Here is a 9982-nt window from a genome sequence, read left to right as displayed (position 1 = left end):
CAGGCTAGCACATGCAAACTGTGGTCCTGGAATGGGAAAAAAGTAAGGCTCTAGTTAGTTATTGATAGATTTAAACAAACAATCCATGTGTAAAATCTTCTGTTTGACTGAACGAGTTTGTTTTAGTGCTTCATGTCATGGAAAGGACAGCTTCAAAGGAGGCTGTTCAGCCCATCAAGTTTCTAGCAGTACTAGCTTTTCAGCTCTTATTCTCATTTCCGTCACCATCTCCTCATATCCTTTTATACTCTTAATTTTCAAATGCTTACCCAACCCTCAGTTAACTATCTCAAATGCTTTGTCTGAGAATTTTCAAATCCTCAGAATTGATAGCTAGATAGAGAAAAACTTTTACTGCTAATGGGAGAGTTTAGAACATAACCTTAAAATCAGAATTAGAACATTTAGGACAGAAATTAGGAAACACTTCTTCATGCAAAGGACTGTAGAAGTTTGGAACTCTCTCCCACAAAAAGCAGTAAATGCAAATTCAATTAATATTCTTTAAGTCTTGTATCGAATAATTAAGCCCTTGCCAACCAAGGGTATAAAAGGATATGGAACCCAGTGCATAGAGTTAAGATACAGATCAGCCATGATTTCATTGGATAGGAGAATCGCCTTGAGGGGCTGAATGGCTGAAAGGGGAGGCAATTGGTATTGTTGCTGGACTACTAATCCAGAGACCCAGGGTAATGCTCTGGGGACCTGGGTTTGAATCCCACCTTGGCAGATGGTGGAATTTGAATTCAATAAAAATCTGGAATTAAAAGTCTAATGATGACCATGAAACTATTGTCAATTGTTGTAAAAACCCATCTGGTTCACTACTGTCCTTTAGGGAAGGAAACCTGTCATCCTTACCTGGTCTGGCCTACATGTGGTGTGATTAACTCTGAAATGGCCTAGCAAGCCACACAGTTGTAACAAATCACTACAAAGTCACATAAAGGGAATGAAACCAGACGGACCACCCAGAATCGACCTCGGCACCAGAAATGACAAAGGCAATCTCAGCCCTGTCGACCCTGAAAAGTCGTCCTTATTAACATCTGGGGGCTTGTGCCAAAATTGGGAGAGCTATCTCACAGACTAGTCAAGCAACAGCCCGACATAGTCATCCTCACGGAATCATACCTTACGGATAATGTCCCAGACACCACCATCACCATCCCTGGGTATGTCCTGTCCCACCAGCAGGACAGGCCCAGCAGAGGTGGCGGCACAGTGGTATACAGTCGGGAGGAAGTTGCCTGGGAGTCCTCAACATCGACTCCAGACCCCATGAAGTCTTATGGCATCAGGTCAAACTTGGGCAAGGAAACCTCCTGCTGATTACCACGTACCGCTCACCCTCAGCCGATGAATCAGTGCCTCTCCATGTTGAATACCATTTGGAGGAAGCACTGAGGGTGACAAGGGTGCAGAATGTACTCTGGGTGAGGACTTCAATGTCCATCACCAAGAGTGGCTCGGTAGCACCACTACTGACCGAGCTGGCCGAGTCCTAAACGACATAGCTGCTAGACTGGGTCTGCGGCAGGTGGTGAGGGAACCAACAAGAGGGAAAAACACACGACCTCATCCTCACCAACCTGCCTGCCACAGATGCATTTGTCCATGACAGTATCGGTCGGAGTGACCACTGTACAGTCATTGTGGAGATAAAGTCCTGCCTTCACATTGAGGATATCCTCCATCGTGCTGTGTGGCACTAACACCGTGCTAAATGGGATAGATTTCAAACAGATCTAGCAACTCAAGACTGGGCATCCATGAGGTGCTGTGGACCATCAGCAGCAGCAGAATTGTACTCGAACACAATCTGTAACCTCATGGCCCAACATATCCCCTACTCTACCATTACCATCAAGCCAGGGGATCAACCCTGGTTCAATGAAGAGTGCAGGAGGGCATGCCAGGAGCAGCACCAGACATACCTAAAAGTAAGGTGTCAACCTGCTAAAGCTATAACACAGGACTACTTGCGTGCCAAACAGCATAAGCAGCAAGTGATAGACAGAGCTAAGCGATTCCACAACCAATAGATCAGATCTAAGCTCTGCAGTCCTGCCACATCCAGTCGTGAATGGTGGTGGACAATTAAACAACTTACTGGAGCAGGAGGCTCCACAAATATCCCCATCCTCAATGATGGAGGAGCCCAGCACATCAGCGCAAAAGATAGGCTGAAGTATTTGTTCCAATCTTCAGCCAGAAGCGCTGAGTGGATGATCCATTTCGGCCTCCTCCGGAGGTCCCCAGCATCACAGATGTCAGTCTTCAGCCAACTCAATTTATTCCACTGCTCTTCCAGGAATGCCTACCTTGAAGAAGTACTGCTCTTCTCTCTGCAACCTGTCCCACCCCCCTCAACCAGCTTATATTTCAACTCATTTCTATATTTCCTTAGTTCTGTTGAAGAGTCATACGGACTTGAAACATTAATTGTGTTCCTCTCCGCAGATGCTGTCAGACCTGCTGAGTTTTTCCAGCTATTTTTGTTTTTGTTTCAATTTACTCCACGTGATATCAAGAAACAGCTGAAGGAACTGGATAATGCAAAGGCTATGGGCCCTGATAATATTCCAGCAATAGTACTGAAGACTTGTGCTCCAGAAGTTGCCATGCCACTAGCCAAGCTGTTCCAGTACAGCTACAACACTGGCATCTACCCAGCTATGTGGAAAATTGTCCAGGTATGTCCTGTACACAAAAAGCAGGACAAATCCAACCTGGCCAATTACTGCCCCATCAGTCTACTTTCGGTCATTAGTCAAGTAATAGAAGGGGTCATCAACAGTGCTATCAAGCGGCACTTGCTTAGCAATAACCTGCTCACTGATGCCCAGTTTGAGTTCTGCCAGGGTCACTCAGCTCCTGACCTCATTACAGCCTTGTTTTAAACATGGACAAAAGAGCTGAACTCCTGAGGTGAGGTGAGAGTGACTGCCCATGACATCAAGGCAACATTTGACTGAGTGCGGCATCAAGGAGCCCTAGCAAAACTAGAGTCAATGGGAATCAAGGGGAAAACTCTCTGCTGGTTGGAGTCATACCTAGCACAAAGGAAGATGGTTGTGGTTGTTGGAGGTCAGTCATCTCAGCTCCAGGACATCACTGCAGGAGTTCCTCAGGGTAGTGTCCTCAGCCCAACCATCTTCAGCTGCTTCGTCGATGACCTTCCTTCCATCATAAGGTCAGAAGTGGGGGTGTTCACTGATGATTGCACAATGTTTAGCACCATTCATGACTCCTCAGATACTGAAGCAGTCCATGTCAAATGCAGCAAGACCTGTACAATGTCCAGGCTTGTGCTGACAAGTGGCAAGTAACATTCGCGCCACACAAGTGTCAGGCAATGACCATCTCCAACAAGAGAGAATCCAACCATTGCTCTTTGATGTTAAATGGCATTACCATCACTGAATCCCCTACTATCAACATCCTGGAGGGTTACCATTGACCAGAAACTGAACTGGACTAACCATAAAATACTGTAGCTACAAGAGCAGGTCAGAGGCTAGGAATCCTGCTGTGAGTAACTCACCTCCTGACTCCCCAAAGCCTGTCCACCATCTACAAGGCACAAGTCAGGAGTGTGATGGAATAGTCCCTATTTGCCTGGATGAGCACAGCTCCCACAACACTCAAGAAGCTTGACACCATCCAGGACAAAGCAGCCCACTTGATTGGTACCACATCCACAAACATTCACTCCCTTCAGCACCGACGCACAGTAGCGGCAGTGTGTACCATCTACAAGATGCACTGCAGGAATTCACCAAGGCTCCTTAGACAGTACCTTCCAAACTCACGACCACTACCAACTAAAAGGACAAGGGCAGCAGACACATGGGAACACGGGTGAGGTCCCAGAGGACTGGAGAATGGCCAATGTTGTTCCATTGTTTAAGAAGGGTAGCAGGGATAATCCAGGAAATTACAGGCCGGTGAGCCTTACGTCAGTGATAGGGAAATTATTGGAGAAGATTCTTCGTGACAGGATTTACTACCATTTGGAAGCAAATGGGTGCATTAGTGAGAGGCAGCATGGTTTTGTGAAGGGGAGGTCGTGTCTCACTAACTTGATCGAGTTTTTCGAGGAAGTGACAAAGATGATCGACGATGGAAGGGCAGTGGATGTTATCTACATGGATTTCAGTAAGGTCTTTGACAAGGTCCCTCATGGCAGACTGGTACAGAAGGTAAAGTCAGACGGGATCAGAGGTGAGCTGGCAAGATGGATACAGAATTGGCTTGGTCATAGAAGACAGAGGGTAGCAGTGGAAGGGTGCTTTTCTGAATGGAGAGCTGTGACTAGTGGAGTTCCGCAGGGATCAGTGCTGGGACCTTTGCTGTTTGTAGTATACATAAATGATTTGGAGGAAAATGTAACTGGGCTAATTAGTAAGTTTGCAGATGACACTAAGGTTGGAGGAGTTGCAGATAGTGAAGAGGATTGTCAAAGGATACAACGGGATATAGATTGGTTGGAGACTTGGGCGGAGAAATGGCAGATGGAGTTTAATCCGGACAAATGCGAGGTAATGCATTTTGGAAGGTATAATACAGGCAGGATTTATACAGCAAATGGCAGAATCCTTAAGTGTATCGATGGGCAGAGGGATCTGGGTGTACAGGTCCACAGGTCACTGAAAGTGGCAACGCAGGTGGATAAGGTAGTCAGGAAGGCATATGGCATGCTTGCATTCATTGGCAGGGGTTTGAGTATAAAAGCTGGGAAGTCATGCAGCAGCTATATAGAACCTTGGTTAGGCCACACTTGGAATATTGCGTGCAATTCTGGTCACCACATTACCAGAAGGATATGGAGGTGTTGGAGAGGGTGCAGAGGAGGTTTACCAGGATGCTGCCTGGTCTGGAGGTTATTAGCTATGAGGAGAGGTTTGAGAAACTCGGATTGTTCTCACTAGAGCGACGGAGATTGAGGGGAGACTTGGTAGAAGTTTACAAAATTATGAGTGGCATGGACAGAGTAGATAGTCAGAAGCTTTTTCCCAGGGTGGAAGAGTCAATTACTAGGGGACATAGATTTAAGGTGAGAGGAGAAAACTATAGAGGAGATGTGTGGGGCAAGTTTTTTACGCAGAGGGTAGTGAGTGTCTGGAATTCGCTGCCAGAGGAGGTGGTGGAAGCAGGTACGATAGTGGTGTTTAAGAGGCAGCTTGACAAATACATGAATAGGATGGAAATGGAGGGATACGGACCCCGGAAGTGCAAAATGTTTTAGTTGACGGGCAATATGATCGGCGCAGGCTTGGAGGGCCGAAGGGCCTGTTCCTGTGCTGTACTTTTCTTTGTTCTTTGTTCTTAAAACCACCACCTGGAAGTTCCCCTCCAAGTCACTCACCATTCTGACTTGGAAATATATCCCCGTTCCTTCACTGTCGCTGTGTCAAAATCCTGGGACTCCCCCCTTCCCTAACAGCACTGTGGGTGTACCTACACCACATGGACTGCAGCGGTTCAAGAAGGCAGCTCACCGCCACTTTCTGAAGGGCAACTAGGGATGGGTAATAAATGCTGGCCTAGCCAGCGAAGCCCACATCCCATGAACGAATTTTTTTTAAATTTCAATAAAATGCCCATCATAACCCACCTTCCTCTTGTTGTTTCCCGATATCTCAGGTGCTCTAAAAGGGAGGAACAGCCACCAGGTTTTCACTGCTTCAACTCCAAACCTGAGCATCTCCCAAACGGCTTGGTTACTGGACCTGGGTTCAATGGTTGTACTCTGACCCCAACACCGAGTTCAATGGTCAAGATGCATTCTGACCCCAACACTAGACAGATCAATGTTCAATTTATATAAGTGAATGCTGCCTTGCTGTGATTGGACAGGTCAAATATTGTCGACTTTTAGCCCAGAATTTCCTCAAGTTCAATATATTGAGTTGGGAGGTAACTACATCCCGATTGTAATCCCAATAACTACATCCCGATTGTAACCCCAATAACTACATCCCGATTGTAACCCCAATAACTGCATCCCGATTGTAACCCCAATAACTGCATCCCGATTGTAACCCCAATAATTACATCCCGATTGTAACCCCAATAACTACATCTGGATTGTGTTTCCAATAAGCACCTGGGGATTGGCTACTCACCAATTTGGGGTTTTTCACTATTTTTTCCTTTATTCTCTATGGGATGGGGGTTCTCTGACGAGACCAACATTTGTTGTCTATGCCTGATGCCCTTGAACTGAGGGCAGTAGAGAGTCAACCACATTGCTGTGGGTCTAGAGCCACATGTAGGCCAGACCAGGTAAGGATGGCAGATTACCTTCCCTAATGGACGTTAGTGAACCAGATGGGTTTTTAAGACAATCGATGACAGGTCACCATTACTGAGACAAACATTATATTCTAGATTTATTAATTGAATAAACAGTGGGATTTGAACCCATGACCCAGAGCATTAACCTGGGCCTCTAGATTACTAGTTCAGTGGCATTACCACTACAACACCATCACACCTCACATTTTAGTTTAGGCTTGAGCGTGACCCAGGTGAGGCTGCCCCCTTGCTCACACAGGTGAGTCTCCCCAAGGTAGTTGCCCCCCGTTACCCTTCCCCCAGTTGAATCTCCCCCCTCTCCTGCCCAGATGGTGCTCCTCCTCCCCCAGGTGAGTCTCCCCCCTCCCCCGGTGAGTCTCCCCCCTCCCCCGGTGAGTCTCCCTCCTCCCCCGGTGAGTCTCCCTCCTCCCCCGGTGAGTCTCCCTCCTCCCCCCAGGTGAAACTCCCACTCTTGAGAGCCTCTCCCACCTCCCACTCCCCAGGTGAGACCCCCCCCCCCCTTCCGGGGTAAGTTTTTCCTCTCCCCCTCCTCCACAGGTTATTGTTCCCCCTCCCACCTTCCAGATGAGCCCCCCTCCCCCCCCCCACCGTGAGTCCCGCCCCCCCCCCCCAGGTGAGTCTCCCCTCCCCTCTCCTCTCCCCTCCCCTCCCCTCCCCCTCCCCAGGTGAGTCTCCCCTCCCCTCCCCTCCCCCTCCCCAGGTGAGTCTCCCCTCCCCTCCCCCCCACCGCCCCCAAGGTGAGTCTCCCCTCCCTCCTCCCCTCCCCAGGTGAGTCTCCCCTCCCCTCCCCCCCCACCCCCAAGGTGAGTCTCCCCTCCCTCCTCCCCTCCCCAGGTGAGTCTCCCCTCCCCTCCCCAGGTGAGTCTCCCCTCCCCTCCCCCCTCCCCAGGTGAGTCTCCCCTCCCTCCTCCCCTCCCCAGGTGAGTCTCCCCTCCCCTCCCCAGGTGAGTCTCCCCTCCCCTCCCCCCTCCCCTCCCCCCTCCCCCCTCCCCAGGTGAGTCTCCCCTCCCTCCTCCCCTCCCCAGGTGAGTCTCCCCTCCCTCCTCCCCTCCCCAGGTGAGTCTCCCCTCCCCTCCCCAGGTGAGTCTCCCCTCCCCTCCCCCCTCCCCTCCCCCCTCCCCCCTCCCCAGGTGAGTCTCCCCTCCCTCCTCCCCTCCCCAGGTGAGTCTCCCCTCCCCCCTCCCCTCCCCTCCCCCCTCCCCTCCCCAGGTGAGTCTCCCCTCCCCTCCCCCCTCCCCTCCCCAGGTGAGTCTCCCCTCCCCCCTCCCCTCCCCAGGTGAGTCTCCCCTCCCCCCTCCCCTCCCCAGGTGAGTATCCCCTCCCCTCCCCACTCCCCAGGTGAGTCTCCCCTCCCCTGCCTCCTCCCCAGGTGAGTCTCCCCTCCCCCCTCCCCTCCCCAGGTGAGTCTCCCCTCCCCCCTCCCCTCCCCAGGTGAGTCTCCCCTCCCCCCTCCCCCCTCCCCCCGTGAGTCTCCCCTCCCCCCTCCCCCCTCCCCAGGTGAGTCTCCCCTCCCCCCTCCCCTCCCCCCTCCCCTCCCCAGGTGAGTCTCCCCTCCCCCTCCCCTCCCCCCTCCCCTCGCCAGGTGAGTCTCCCCTCCTCCCTCCCCTCCCCAGGTGAGTCTCCCCTCCCCCCTCCCCTCCCCTCCCCCCTCCCCTCCCCTCCCCCCTCCCCTCCCCAGGTGAGTCTCCCCTCCCCTCCCCCCTCCCCTCCCCAGGTGAGTCTCCCCTCCCCCCTCCCCTCCCCAGGTGAGTCTCCCCTCCCCCCTCCCCTCCCCAGGTGAGTCTCCCCTCCCCTGCCTCCTCCCCAGGTGAGTCTCCCCTCCCCCCTCCCCTCCCTCCTCCCCTCCCCAGGTGAGTCTCCCCTCCCCCCTCCCCAGGTGAGTCTCCCCTCCCCCCTCCCCAGGTGAGTCTCCCCTCCCCCCTCCCCTCCCCCCTCCCCAGGTGAGTCTCCCCTCCCCCCTCCCCTCCCCTCCCCCCTCCCCTCCCCTCCCCCCTCCCCTCCCCAGGTGAGTCTCCCCTCCCCCCTCCCCAGGTGAGTCTCCCCTCCCCCCTCCCCAGGTGAGTCTCCCCTCCCCCCTCCCCTCCCCCTCCCCTCCCCTCCCCCCTCCCCTCCCCCCTCCCCTCCCCTCCCCCCTCCCCTCCCCAGGTGAGTCTCCCCTCCCCCCTCCCCAGGTGAGTCTCCCCTCCCCCCTCCCCAGGTGAGTCTCCCCTCCCCCCTCCCCTCCCCCCTCCCCTCCCCTCCCCCCTCCCCTACCCAGGTGAGTCTCCCCTCCCCCCTCCCCTCCCTCCTCCCCTCCCCCCTCCCCTCCCTCCTCCCCTCCCCAGGTGAGTCTCCCCTCCCCCCTCCCCAGGTGAGTCTCCCCTCCCCCCTCCCCCCTCCCCAGGTGAGTCTCCCCTCCCCCCTCCCCAGGTGAGTCTCCCCCTCCCCTCCCCTCCCCTCCCCCCTCCCCCCTCCCCTCCCCCCCCCTCCCCTCCCCCCCCTCCCCCCTCCCCTCCCCCCCCTCCCCCCTCCCCTCCCCCCCCTCCCCTCCCCTCCCCCCCCTCCCCCCTCCCCCCTCCCCTCCCCCCCCTCCCCCCTCCCCCCTCCCCTCCCCCCCTCCCCCCTCCTCCCCCCTCCCCTCCCCAGGTGAGTCTCCCCCTCCCCTCCCCTCCCCCCTCCCCTCCCCTCCCCTCCCCTCCCCCCTCCCCAGGTGAGTCTCCCCCTCCCCTCCCCTCCCCCCTCCCCTCCCCTCCCCTCCCCCCTCCCCTCCCCAGGTGAGTCTCCCCTCCCCCCTCCCCTCCCCAGGTGAGTCTCCCCTCCCCCCTCCCCTCCCCAGGTGAGTCTCCCCTCCCCTCCCCACTCCCCAGGTGAGTCTCCCCTCCCCTGCCTCCTCCCCAGGTGAGTCTCCCCTCCCCTGCCTCCTCCCCAGGTGAGTCTCCCCTCCCCCCTCCCCTCCCTCCTCCCCTCCCCAGGTGAGTCTCCCCTCCCCCCTCCCCAGGTGAGTCTCCCCTCCCCCCTCCCCAGGTGAGTCTCCCCTCCCCCCTCCCCAGGTGAGTCTCCCCTCCCCCCTCCCCTCCCCCCTCCCCAGGTGAGTCTCCCCTCCCCCCTCCCCTCCCCTCCCCCCTCCCCTCCCCTCCCCCCTCCCCTCCCCAGGTGAGTCTCCCCTCCCCTCCCCCCAGGTGAGTCTCCCCTCCCCCCTCCCCAGGTGAGTCTCCCCTCCCCCCTCCCCAGGTGAGTCTCCCCTCCCCCCTCCCCTCTCCCCTCCCCCCTCCCCTCCCCCCTCCCCTCCCCTCCCCCCTCCCCTCCCCAGGTGAGTCTCCCCTCCCCCCTCCCCAGGTGAGTCTCCCCTCCCCCCTCCCCAGGTGAGTCTCCCCTCCCCCCTCCCCTCCCCTCCCCTCCCCCCTCCCCTACCCAGGTGAGTCTCCCCTCCCCCCTCCCCTCCCTCCTCCCCTCCCCCCTCCCCTCCCTCCTCCCCTCCCCAGGTGAGTCTCCCCTCCCCCCTCCCCAGGTGAGTCTCCCCTCCCCCCTCCCCAGGTGAGTCTCCCCCTCCCCTCCCCCCTCCCCCCCCCCTCCCCTCCCCCCCCCTCCCCTCCCCTCCCCCCTCCCCTCCCCTCCCCCCTCCCCTCCCCCCCCCCCTCCCCTCCCCCCCTCCCCCCTCCTCCCCCCTCCCCTCCCC

The sequence above is a fragment of the Cetorhinus maximus genome, unplaced genomic scaffold, assembly GCF_964194155.1.
Source record: "Cetorhinus maximus unplaced genomic scaffold, sCetMax3.hap1.1 HAP1_SCAFFOLD_1500, whole genome shotgun sequence".
Taxonomy (NCBI): domain Eukaryota; kingdom Metazoa; phylum Chordata; class Chondrichthyes; order Lamniformes; family Cetorhinidae; genus Cetorhinus; species Cetorhinus maximus.
This window is presented reverse-complemented; position numbering follows the sequence as displayed.